Genomic DNA, 13,128 nt, shown 5'->3' with positions numbered 1-13,128 from the left:
ATATAAACAGTATTTCGATGTTACAGACTTTAGGTTAAGTAGCGAGGAGTGAAAGATGTTTCGGAAGCGACCCTTCGAAGAACGTTTACAGCTAAAGTAGGGGTGGAACGTGGGTTGGGTTAGTATGAAGGGGTATACCTCCATCCGCCAATATTCCTGCTCCCTACTATAGGACAAGTGTCAGGGAAAAGAATGACTTGTTTATAACTGTTTTCTCAAGCTCAAGCTCAAAGTTGTTTGCCCAAAGGGCAACCTGTTTTAGGGTCTTACATATGCCCTCTTCAGGTTATGATGTTTTGTCTGTAGCGACAGTTGAGGCGTGGTCCCGGCTAGGCTTCGCTCGTTGGACTCTCTACGGGTCAGCGTCTTCTCCGCTCACACCAGGCTGCTGCGTTGGCCTTGGATGCTGTTATCTTGCAGATTTATGTGGCTGGATGAAGCTGTTGTCTGTGTTGGTTGTGGTTTACTTTTGTCGCGCGGCCCTATGAAGGGCCGCTGTTGGTTGTTTGTCTGTGGTTGGTCGTGTCACGTTTCAGTGGTGCTAGTGATAGTTGTAGTTTGTTACCCACAAAGTGGTGAGCAACTTGTCTGCGTAAGAGCCGTCTTGCTGTCTGGTTAGCTGTTGCTAAAGTCGATCGTCTTGTCTTGGGTTGGGCGTCTGTCGTGAGGAGTGAAATTGTGAACATCACAATTTCATCTCGCAGTCTGTTGATCTGTTGGTCGATGTAGCTTTCTATTTTCTGCATTGCAGAATTTAGAGCTGCTGCTACGATTTGTTCGGTGTTAGTCTGTGTGGGTTCCGTTGTTGGTTCTGTCGTGTCGGTCGTTGTCGGGTTTACCGCACTGGCGTACGATATTCCAGGTTTTGGTTCGGGAAGTTGGATTGGACTGGATTGTGAGGGTTTAGGAATTGGTGGAGGGATCTGTTGGGGTGTTTGAACCGGGATGTGGGTTGGAGTTTGTTGGGTTGGGTTATGTCGGGGGTAGTTTGGACAGCGTGCTTGGCCCGTATAGTGGGTATCGCTCTTGCAGCTGGCGCAGAACTTGACTTGGTTGTCTGGTGGGTGTTTGCAGTGGACGGGATTTTTTCCGCAAGTGAAACACGTCTTGTCGTTTCGGCAGTCGGTTTTGTTATGTCCATACTGGGCGCAGTTCTGACACGGTCTGTGGAATACTGTCTCGTGGGCTGGCTCGACTTTGTAATTACGTCCGGCTATGTTGATTCCACATAGAAGTTGGTCGGCTGTGGTCACGTCTTGTACTATGAGTCGAATCATCTGCGTCGGCTGGTTAGTCTGGGCGGAGGTTATTCTAGAGATGCGCTTGATTCCAGGGAACTTTTCCCGTAGAATCTGCAACAATTCGTCCTCCGGGATCTGGGTGCCGACATTCTTCATGACGACACTGATCTCTCGGTTTCGTGGAAGTCTTTGTCCTTGGTGAGATGGTGTATGGACGATGAAAAGTTGTGCGGACGGTCCAAAAGTTCTGGCCGGTATGGCTTTAACAAATCGTTCCGCCTCGTCAATCGTCGGGAAGGTAAGTGTCGTCGTTCCTGTAGAGTAGGCCCAGTATTGTCTCGGAGTTTCCATGTTTAAGTTGTTCTGTCTTATAAGCTTCTGGATGAACAGTGGGTTATTGTTGTCAGTCGTGTGTCTAGTGATTTTCACAGTCGTTCTGCTCTTGAGTCGTTCACTTGCGGCTGTGGTGTCTCGGTCTGGTGGTGGTGTGGGTGCAAGGGAATTCTGGGGAGCAGGTTGTGGACTGGGCGTGACCTACTGTTTTCTCAGGAGATCCTTTTTTTTTTATAATAAGTACTGTCCAAATTTCACGAGAAGACACCTGCGAGGGGGGTAAGGTTCTTGCGGGGTGAGAGGAGAGGTTCAACTAGTAACTCAGCTCCTCTGAATGGACAGGTGGATGGAGATGGTGTCATTGGCCGGCTGGGACAAACAAGGCTTAGTCATTGGCCGGCCGGTTCCATGTTGGTGAGTTGGTTTTAAGAGAAGGGGAAAAACTCACATTCCTTGCTCGGATCTTCTCCTGAAGTGCGCACTTTACATTCAATTCATTTTGTTCAATTTATTCTTTAAGCAGGCCTACTCTATGAGTAATTGTTTTTAATTCGATTTTTTTTGTTTGTTTGTCCGAATACAGGTCTAAACCTCAAAAGTGATACCAACATGGCACCACTCATGAGGCAACTGGGTCAGGAGATATTGGGGTAGGGTGGCCAGTTCCTTTCCCCCTCCATTGTATACATTGAAGATTAGCTACATATATTTTCAATAATAGTAGGCCTACTTAATTCGAAAGGGAAAAGTTACATAAGCTTAACTTTAAATTTGTGGTCAAGTTTCGATAAGTGTATGTCGTGGGTTAAATGTATAGTAGGCTACTGTTAAAGTGTCCCCGTCACATGTCATGGAGGATAACTGGAGGTTATTAAGATCTCGAATATTTTAAGTTCTAATAGTTCAATGCTACCTCTGCCAGGAGAGGATGTTCGTTTACAGTAGGTAACTATTAAGAATTGCTTCTGCTTGGCAAATCAAAGAGTGTAGGCTAATTTATTTATTTTATTTATTTATTTATTTATTTATTTATTTATTTATTTATTTATTTATTTATTTATTTATTTATTTATTTATTTATTTATTATTTCGCTAATAATTATTACATAACATATAATATATACAGAAGAAACTTTAGCTCGCCCCTGAAAGAGGAGAACTCGTGCTCAGGGGCGGATTCCTAAATTGAAATTAATAAGTATACAATACAGTTTGTCTTATGTCTACTATGCAATTATAGTATATACATTTAAATTTACAATTTTTCAATTTTTATAAAATCCATACATAACTTTTTAAATTTAATACTAGAACTGTTAGAATTGACAAGATTAGGATATTTAAATATAAATTTGTTATATATTCTTGGGCCTAAATTACTACTATGATTAAATACTGTAACAGTGATGCATTTTGGTTCAAACAGTCTTAAAGAATTCATACCTTTTGTTTCATAACTATGAGAATACAATTCAAAATTATTTCAATTTTTGTGTATGGATTTTATTAATACAATATAATAAATTTTTCTTAGTTAAGTACGTTAAAGTCTGAAAACAAATTTTGAGATGGAAAATCAATAGGTTTATGAAGACATATTTTAATTACTTTCTTCTGTAATAAATAAAGTGGATTAAAATTGGATTTAAATGAGCTACCCCATCCTATAATTCCATAGGCTACATAATTACCGATTGAAATAAAGTTAAATATATTGTGCGTAATAAACTTATTGACAAGTAATTCCTCAATAAAACAAAATAATATACTATTTTACGTAATTTATTACAAAGGTAATTAATGTGTTGGTTCCATTTTAAATGATTATCGAAAATTATGCCTAAATACTTAACTTCAGAGGACTCTTTAATAATCGGACATTTACACTGTATAAGACAACAATCAGAATTGAGGCACTCAGAAGCAAAGTGATACAAGTGACATTTAGTAAGTTTTGAGATAAGTGACTTCGAAGTTGAAACGGAAATTAAAAAATCTGTTACAGGACTATGTTGCTGTAAATTTACAGTTGTATATGTTGGTACCTATATTTTTTTAACTTCTAAATAGAAATTATCTATTCTAAAACAGTTTAGGTAAAATAGGGTCCTAAAGTCACTTGTATTATTTTGCCACGAAAATATTTTTGTGGAAAAGTAATATAAGTACAAGGGTTTTCAGTATTTTTATATTATTTAAAACAACAAGGACATTGCTTACAAAATTGAAACATTTCTGTCTTAATAGCACTTGAGCTTTCTTATTATCATATTATAACAAAAAATGTATCTGTATAACCGAAAGAATCAATCAATCAATCAATCAATCAATCAATCAATCAATCTTCTTAATGTGTCCAGTTGTTTGCAGACAACATAAAGTCAACTATAGTCCACTGTATTATTTTCAGTTCTTCTTTTCCATAGTAAATGAGGGGTATTTTGATCGGTGTTCATTATAGACGCCTGTTGCTACTAGCCAGAGTTGGGGTGTAGTCAATATATAGTGCAGAGATGTGTCTTCTGCAACTGATACTGATGATTTTAATTTACTTCTTTTGTGGTTTATGGATGGACAGTATAGAAGAATGTGTTCCAGATCTTCATCATGATTATTACACCACATACAAGTAGGAGTATCAGAAAGGTGAAATCGGTGTAGGTACAATTATGTGACAATGTGATCTGTTCTGACTCTTGTTAAAAATGTTTGAACATGTCTGGGCAAGTTTTTGTAAATTTTCAGGTCATTCGGTTTCTTTTTAACGGACTGTAAAATTTTTCCTTTGTCAGAAGAGAGCCAATTGTTGATCCATAGGTTTGTAAAATGAGACTTTACTGAAGTAAAGGCATTGGATAACTTACAGATATCACTTGAAGCGGTCTTGGTTGCAAATATGTTGCCTGTTTCGCAACGTTATCGACTTTCTCGTTTCCAGGTAGACCACAATGACTAGGCATCCATTGAAATTTTATTTTCTTTTGGAGTTTTTTTAGTTCACTTAGTTGTTTCTGAATTGGAATAATTATATTTGCGTATAGGTGTGATACATATTTAATTATATTAAATATAGCCCCCTTGTAGTCGGTAAGTATTCAAATATATCTTTCAGAAATTTGAGTAACACACTAAAGAGCAGCATCAATAGCTAGCAATTCAGTGTCAAGACAGGAGAAGGCTGAACATGGTATGAAGCAATTTTCTTGATATTTTGGAATATAGTATCCTGCTCCTGATGTTCCATCATTAGGGTTTAGAGATTCATATGTATAAATTTGAAGGTAATACTTATATGAGCTGCAGAGTAGTTACATGGCATTTAACTTAAGAATGTATGAAGGATCATTTTTGAAATGATTTCGTGGAATTTTTAGGCAATGTTCTGGAATTATTCATTTTCATGGAGGAATTTAATTTACAACTGGAGTTTAAGCAATGAGTGTGTCTGTGATATAGACTGGTATTTCTTCTTTGTTTATTTTGCAGAAATTACATAGGATATTATCTCACAGTTTGAAGAACATCTGAGATCAGGATGAGAATGTCGGCGGATTAATTTTCTCGAAAATCAGAAAGTGTCCGCGATTGTCATTTCGATGCTATCGTGTAAGAAGCAAATCAAGGGGGAATACAGGGCCGCATCCTGTTCATCGGTACGGCCATTATTTCCGGAATTACAGACTCAAATATTTTAGGTACCCAAAAATTAGGGCCAGAAAAAAGTGCGAAGGATTTGCTGGAATTTTGCGGTGATTATTGGAAAGATGCTGGGATGCTACAGCTAAAAGGGCAGGCCTCTGAGCCGCTTCGTTCTCCTTGTGTAGAAAAAAGTCTGCTTTGGAGGGTCGAAATGACGATTTTTTTTTATTTTGCCGGCCTCTCCCGTCCAAACGCGAGGGGATAGAGAGTTGTCCTTTATACTGAAGATAGAGTTAGACGAGTTGTATTCAACGAACTCCTCGGCATTGTTGTAACTGTACGTACTGCAGGGTTATGACGGCTAGAATGTCCCCTTTTTTTTCTCGAAAAAAAAAAAAGTGTTCGCGAATGCCGTTTTGATGCTATCGTGTAAGAAGCAAGTGAAGGGGAAATACAGGGCCGCATCCCGTTCCTCGGTACGGCCATTATTTCCGGAATTAGAGACTCAAATATTTTAGGTACCCAAAAATTGGGGCTAGAAACAATTGCGACGGATTTGTTGGATTTTTTGGTGATTACTAGGAAAGATGCTGGGATGCTACAGTTAAAAGGGCGGGCCTCTGAGCCGCTTCGAACTCCTTGTGTAGAAAAAAGTCTGTATTGAAGGGTCAAAATGACAATTTTTTGAAAATTTGCCGTCCTCTCCCGTCCAAACGCTCTGGGATAGAGGGTTGTTCTTTATGCGGCTAGTATGCCGTTTTGTTGCTATCGTGTAAGAAGCAAGTCAAGGGGGAATACAGGGCGGCATTCCGTTCCTCGGTACGACCATTATTTCCGGAATTAGAGACTCAAATATTTTAGGTACCCAAAAATTGGGGCTAGAAAAAAGTGCGACGGATTTGTTGGTTTTTTTTTTTGTGATTACTAGGAAAGATGCTGGGATGCTACAGTTAAAAGGGCGGGCCTCTGAGCCGCTTCGCTCTCCTTATGTAGAAAATGTCTGTTTTGGAGGGTCAAAATGAATATTTTTTCAAAATTTGCCCGCCTCTCCCCGACGGCGCGAGGATACAGATTTGTCCTTTATACTGAAGATAGAGTTCGACGAGCTGTATTTTTCGCAGTCCTCGGCTTTTGTTGTAACCATACGCACTGCGGGGTTATGGCGGCTAGTATGTCGGCGGAATAGTTTTCTTTTCTCGAAAATTAGAAAGTGTTCGCGATTGCCGCTTGGATACTATCGTGTAAGAAGCAAGTAAAGGGGGAATACAGAGCCGCATCCCGTTCCTCGGTACGGCCATTATTTCCGGAATTAGAGAATCAAATATTTTAGGTACCCAAAAATTGGGGCTAGAAAAAAGTGCGACGGATTTGCTGGATATTTGCGGTGATTACTAGGGAAGATGGTGTGATGCTACAGTTAACAGGGCGGGCCTCTGAGCCGCTTCGTTCCCCTTGTGCAGAAAAAAGTTTCTTTGGAGGGTCAAAATGAACAGTTTTTTGAAAATTTGCCGTCCTCTCCCGTCCAAACGCGCGGGTATAGAGAGTTGTCCTCTATACTGAGGATAGAGTTCGACGAGCTGTATTCATCGCAGTCCTCGGTTTTGTTGTAACTATACGTACTGCGGGGTTATGGCGGCTAGTATGTCGGCGGTATAGAGTTTTTTTTTCTCGAAAATCAGAAAGCGTTCGCGATTGCCGTTTTGATGCTATCGTGTAAGAAGCAAGTCAAGGAGGAATATAGGGCCGCATCCCGTTGCTCGGTACGGGTATTATTTCCGGAATTAGAGACTCAAATATTTTAGGTACCCAAAAATTGGGGCTAGAAAATACTGCGACGGATTTGCTGGATTTTTTGCGGTGATTACTAGCAAAGACGCTGGGATGCTACAGTTAAAAGGGCGGGCCCCTGAACCGCTTCATTCTCCTTGTGTATAAAAAAGTTTGTTTTGAAGGGTCAAAATGATCATTTTTGAAAATTTTGCCGGCCTCTCCCGTCCAAACTCGCGGGGAAAGAGAGCAGTCCTTTATACTGAAGATAGATTTCGAAGAGCTGTATTCAACGCACCCTTCGGCTTTGTTATAACTAAGAAGTACTACGGGGTTATGGCGGCTAGAATGTCGGCGGAATAGTGGTTCCCTTCCTCTTTTATTCTCGAGAATCAGAAAGCGTTCGCGATTGCCGTTTTGGTGCTACCGTGTAAGAAGCAAATCAAGGGAAAATACAGGGGCGCATCTCGTTGCTCGGTACGGACATTATTTCCGGAATTAGAGACTAAAATATTTTAGGTACCCAAAAATTGGGGCTAGAAAAAAGTGCGACGGATTTGCTGGATTTTTACGGTGATTACTAGGAAAGATGCTGTGATGCTACAGTAAAGAGGTCGGGCCTCTGAGCCGCTTTGTTCTCCTTGTGTAGAAAAAAGTCTGTTTTGGAGGTTCAAAATGACCATTTTTTGAAATTTTGCCGGCCTGTCCCGTCCAAACGCGCGGGGATATAGAGTTGCCTTTATACTGAAGATAGCGTTCGACGAGAGATATTCAACGCACTCATCGGCTTTGTTGTAACTATACGTACTGCGGGGTTATGGCGGCTAGAACGTCGGCTAGAATGGCTAAAATGTCTCGAAAACCAGAAAGTGGTCGCGATTGCCGTTTTGATGCTATCGTGTAAGAAGCAAGTCAAGGGGAAATACAGGGCCGCATCCCGTTCCTCGGTACGGCCATTATATCCGGTATTAGAGACTCAAATATTTTAGGTACATAAAAAATTGAGGCTAGAAAATGGTCCGACGGATTTGCTGAATTTTTGCGGTGATTACTGAGTGAGAGGCTGGGATGTTACAGTTAAAAGTGCGGGCCTCTGAGCCGCTTCGTTCTCCTTGTGTTGAAAAAAGTCTGTTTTGGAGGGTCAAAAAGACCATTTTTTTCTAATTTGCCGGCCTCTCCCGTCCAAACCCGCGGAGATAGAGTGTTGTCCTTTATACTGAAGGTAGAGTTCGACTAGCTGTATTCAACGCACTCATCATCTTTGTTGCAACTATAAGTTCTGCGGGGTAATGGCGGCTAGAATGCCGGGGGAATTGTGAGTTCCCATTTTTTTCTCGAAAATCAGAAAGTGTTCGCGATTGCCGTTTTGATGCTATCGTGTAAGAAGCAAGTCCAGGGAGAATACAGGGCCGCATCCCGTTCCTCGGTACGGCCATTATTTCCGGAATTAGAGACTCAAATATTTTAGGAACCCAAAAATGGGGGGTAGAAAGAAAGTGCGACGGATTTGCTGGAATAGTGGTTTAAAACCTTCCCCTTTTTTTCTCGAAAATCATAAAGTGTTCGCGTTTGCCGTTTTGATGCTATCGTGTAAGAAGCAAGTCACGGGGGAATACAGAGCCGCATCCCGTTCCTCGGTACGGCCATTATTTCCGGAAATAGAGACTCAAATATTTTAGGGACCCAAAAATTGGGGGTAGAAAAAAGTGCAATGGATTTGACGGATTTTTTCGGTGATTACTAGGTAAGATGCTGGGATGCAAAAGTTAAAAGGGCGGGACTCTGAACCGCGACGTTCTCCTTGTGTAGAAAAAAGTCTGTTCTGGAGCGTCAAAATGACCATTTTTTTTAAATGTTGCCGGCTTCTCCCGTCCAAACGCGCGGGGAGAGAGAGTTGTCCCTTATACAGAAGATAGAGTTCGACGAGCTGTATTCAACGAACTCATCGGTTGTTTTGTAACTATACGTACTGCGGGGTTATGGCGGCTAGAATGTCGGCGGAATAGTGGTTCCCTACCCCTATTTTCTCTCGAAGATCATAAAGTTTCGCGATTGCCCTTTTGATACTATCGTGTAAGAAGCAAGACAAGGGGGAATACAGGACCGCATCCCGTTCCTCGGTACGGCCATTATTTCCGGAATTAGAGACTCAAATATTTTAGTTACCCAAAAATTGGGGGTAGAAAAAAGTGCGACGGATTTGCCGGATTTTAGCGGTGATTACTAGGTAAGTTGCTGGGATGCTACAGTTAACAGGGCGGGCCTCTGAACCGCTTCGTTCTCCTTGTGTAGAAAAAAGTCTGTTTTGGAGGGTCGAAATGACAATTTTTTTAAATTTTCCCGGCCATTCCCGTCAAGACGCGCGGGGATAGAAAGTTGTCCTTTATACTGAGGATAGAGTTCGACGAGCTGTATTCAAAGCACTCATCGGCTTTGTTGTAACTATAGGTACTCCGGGGATATGGCGGCTAGAATGTCGGCGATTTTCTCGAAAATCAGAAAGTGTTCCCGATTGTCGTTTTGATGCTAACGTGTAAGAAGCAAGACAAGGGGGAATACAGGGCCGTATCCCTTTCCTCGGTATGGCCATTATTTCCGGAATTAGAGACTCAAATATTTTAGGTACCCAAAAATTGGGGGTAGAAAAATGTGCAACGGATTTGTCGGATTTTTGCGGTGATTATTGGTAAGATGCTGGGATGCTACAGTTAAAAGCGCTGGACTCTGAGCCGCTTCGTTCTCCTTGTGTAGAAAAAAGGCTGTTTTGTAGGGTCAAAATGACCATTTTTTTAAATTTTGCCGGCCTCTCCCGTCCAAACGCGCGGGGATAGTCTGTTGTCCTTTATACTGAAGATAGAGTTCGACGAGCTGTATTCAACGCACACTTAGGCCTTGTTGTAACTATACGTACTGCGGTGTAATGGCGGCTAGAATGTCGGCGGAATAGTGGTTCCCTTCCTCTTTTATTCTCGAGAATCAGAAAGCGTTCGCGATTGCCGTTTTGGTGCTACCGTGTAAGAAGCAAACCAAGGGGAAATACAGGGGCGCATCCCGTTCCTCGGTACGGCCATTATTTCCGGAATTAGAGACTCAAATATTTTAGGTACCCAAAAATTGGTGGTAGTATAAAGTGCAACTGTTTTTTCCGGATTTTAGCGGTGATTACTATTTAAGTTGCTGGGATGCTACAGTTAGAAGGGCGGGCCTCTGAACCGCTTCGTTCTCTTTGTGTAGAAAAAAGTCTGTTTTGGAGCGTCAAAATGACCATTTTTTTAATATTTGCCGGTCTCTCCCGTCCAAATGCGCAGGGATAGAGAGTTGGCCTTTATTCTGAAGATATAGTTCGACGAGATGTATTCATCGCACTCATCGGCTTTGTTGTAACAATACGAACTGCGGGGTAATGGCGGCTAGAATGTCGGCGGAATAGTGGTTTATAACCTTCCACTTTTTTTCTCGAAAATCATAAAGTGTTCGCGATTGCCGTTTTGATACTATCGTGTAAGAAGCAAGTCAAGGTGGAATACAGGGCCGCATCTCGTTCCTCGGTTCGGCCATTATTTCCGGAATTAGAGACTCAAATATATTAGGTACCCAAAAATTTGGGGTACAAAAAGTGCAAGTGATTTGACTGATTTTAGCGGTGATTACTAGGTAAGTTGCTGGGATGCTACAGTTAAAAGGGCGGGCCTCTGAACCTCTTCGTTGTCCTTGTGTAGAAAAAAGTCTGTTTTGTAGGATCAAAATGACCATTTTTTTTAATTTGCCGGCCTCTCCCGTCCAAACGCGCGGGGATAGAGAGTTGTCCTTTGCACTGAAGATAGAGTTCGAACACCTGTATTCAGCGCTCTCATAGGCTTTGTTGTAACTATAAGTACTCCTGGGTTATGGCGGCTAGAATGTCGGCGGAATAGTGGTTTAAACCCTTCCCCTTTATATCTCGAAAATCAGAAAGTGTTCGCGATTGCCGTTTTGATACTATCGTGTAAGAAGCAAGTCAATGGGGAATACAGGGCCGCATCCCGTTCCTCGGTGCGGCCATTATTTCCGGAATTACAGACTCAAACATTTTAGGTACCCAAAAATTGGGGGTAGAAAAATGTGCGTCGGATTTGGCGGATCTTTGCGGTGATTAGTAGGTAAGCTGCTGGAATGCTACAGTTAAAAGGGCGGGCCTCTGAACCTCTTCGTTGTCATTGCGTAGAAAAAAGTCTGTTTTGGAGGGTCAAAAAGACCATTTTTTGAAATTTTGACGGCCTCTCCCGTTCAAACGCGCGGGTATAGAGAGTTGTCCTTTATACAGAAGATTGAGATCGACAAGCTGTATTCAACGCACTCATTGGGTTTGTTGTACCTATATGTTCTCCTGGGATTTGGCGGCTAGAATGTCGGCGGAATAATTCTCGAAAATCAGAAAGTGTTCGTGATTTCCGTTTTGATGCTATCGTGTAAGAAGCAAGTCAAGGGGGAATACAGGACCGCATCCCGTTACTCTGTACGGCCATTATTTCCGGAAATAGAGACTCAAACATTTTAGGTACCCAAAATTGGGGTACAAAAATGTGCGACGGATTTGGCGGATTTTTGCGGTGATTACTAGGTAAGATGCTGGGATGCTACAGTTAAAAGGGCGGGCCTCTGAACCTCTTCGTTGTCCTTGTGTAGAAAAAAGTCTGTTTTGGAGGGTCAAAATGACCATTTTTTTACATTTTGACGGCCTCTCCCGTTCAAACGCGCGGGTATAAATAGTTGTCCTTTATACTGAAGATAGAGTTCGACGAGCTGTATTCAGCGAACTCATCGGCTTTGTTGGAACTGTACGTACTCCGTGGATATGGCGGCTAGAATGTCGGCGGAATAGTTGTTTAAACCCTTCCCCTTTTTTTCTCGAAAATCATAAAGTGTCCGCGATTGCCGTTTTGATGCTATCGTGTAAGAAGTAAGTCAGGGGGGAATACAGTGCCGCATCCCTTTCCTCTGTACGGCCATTATTTCCGGAATTAGAGACTCAAATATTTTAGGTTCCAAAAAATTGGGGGTAGAAAAAAGAGCAACTGTTTTTTCCGGATTTTAGCGGTGATTACTAGGTATGTTGCTGTGATGCAAAAGTTAGAAGGGCGGGCCTCTGAACCTCTTCGTTCTCCTTGTGTAGAAAAAAGTCTGTTTTGGAGGGTCAAAATGACCATTTTTTTAATATTTGTCGGCCTCTCCCGTCCAAACGGGCAGGGATAGAGAGTTGTCCTTTATACTGAAGATAGAGTTCGACGAGCTGTAATCATCGCACTCATCGGCTTTTTTGTAACTATACGTACTCCTGGGATATGGCGGCTAGAATATCGGCGGAATAGTGGTTTAAACCCTTCCACTTTATTTCTCGAAAATCAGAAAGTGTTCGCGATTGCCGTTTTGATGCTATCGCGTAAGAAGCAATTCAAGGGGGAATACAGGGCCGCATCCCGTTCCTCGGTACGGCCATTATTTCCGGAATTAGAGACTCAAATATTTTAGGTACCCAAAAATTGGGGCTAGAAAAAAGTGCGACGGATTTGCTACATTTTTGCGGTGATTACTAGGAAAGAAGCTGGGATGCTACAGTTAAAAGGGCGCGCCTCTGAGCCGCTTCATTCAACTTCTGTAGAAAAAAGTCCGTTTTGGAGGGTCAAAATGAACATTTTTTGACAATTTACCGGCCTCTCCAGTCCAAACGCGCGGGGATAGAGAGTTGTCCTTTATAATGAAGATAGAGTTCGACGAGCTGTATTCAACGCAATCCTACACTTTGTTGTAACTATAGGTACTGCGGGGTTATGGTGGCTGGAATGTCAGGGGAATCAGAAAGCGTTCGCGATTGCCGTTTTGATGCTATCGTGTAAGAAGCAAGTCAAGGAATAGTGGTTTAACCTTCCCCTTTTTTCTCGAAAATCAGAAAGTCTTCGCGATTGCCGTTTTGATGCTATCGTGTAAGAAGCAAGTGAAGGGGAAATACAGGGCCGCATCCCGTTCCTCGGTACGGCCAATATTTCCGGAATTAGAGACTCAAATATTTTAGGTACCCAAAAATTGGGGCTAGAAACAAGTGCGACGGATTTGTTGGATTTTTTGGTGATTACTAGGAAAGATGCTGTGATGCTACAATTAAAAGGGCGGG

The sequence above is a fragment of the Periplaneta americana genome, chromosome 10, assembly GCF_040183065.1.
Source record: "Periplaneta americana isolate PAMFEO1 chromosome 10, P.americana_PAMFEO1_priV1, whole genome shotgun sequence".
Classification (NCBI taxonomy): Eukaryota; Metazoa; Arthropoda; class Insecta; order Blattodea; family Blattidae; genus Periplaneta; species Periplaneta americana.
The sequence above is the reverse complement of the archived record's forward strand: the minus strand, read 5'-3'. Positions refer to the sequence as shown.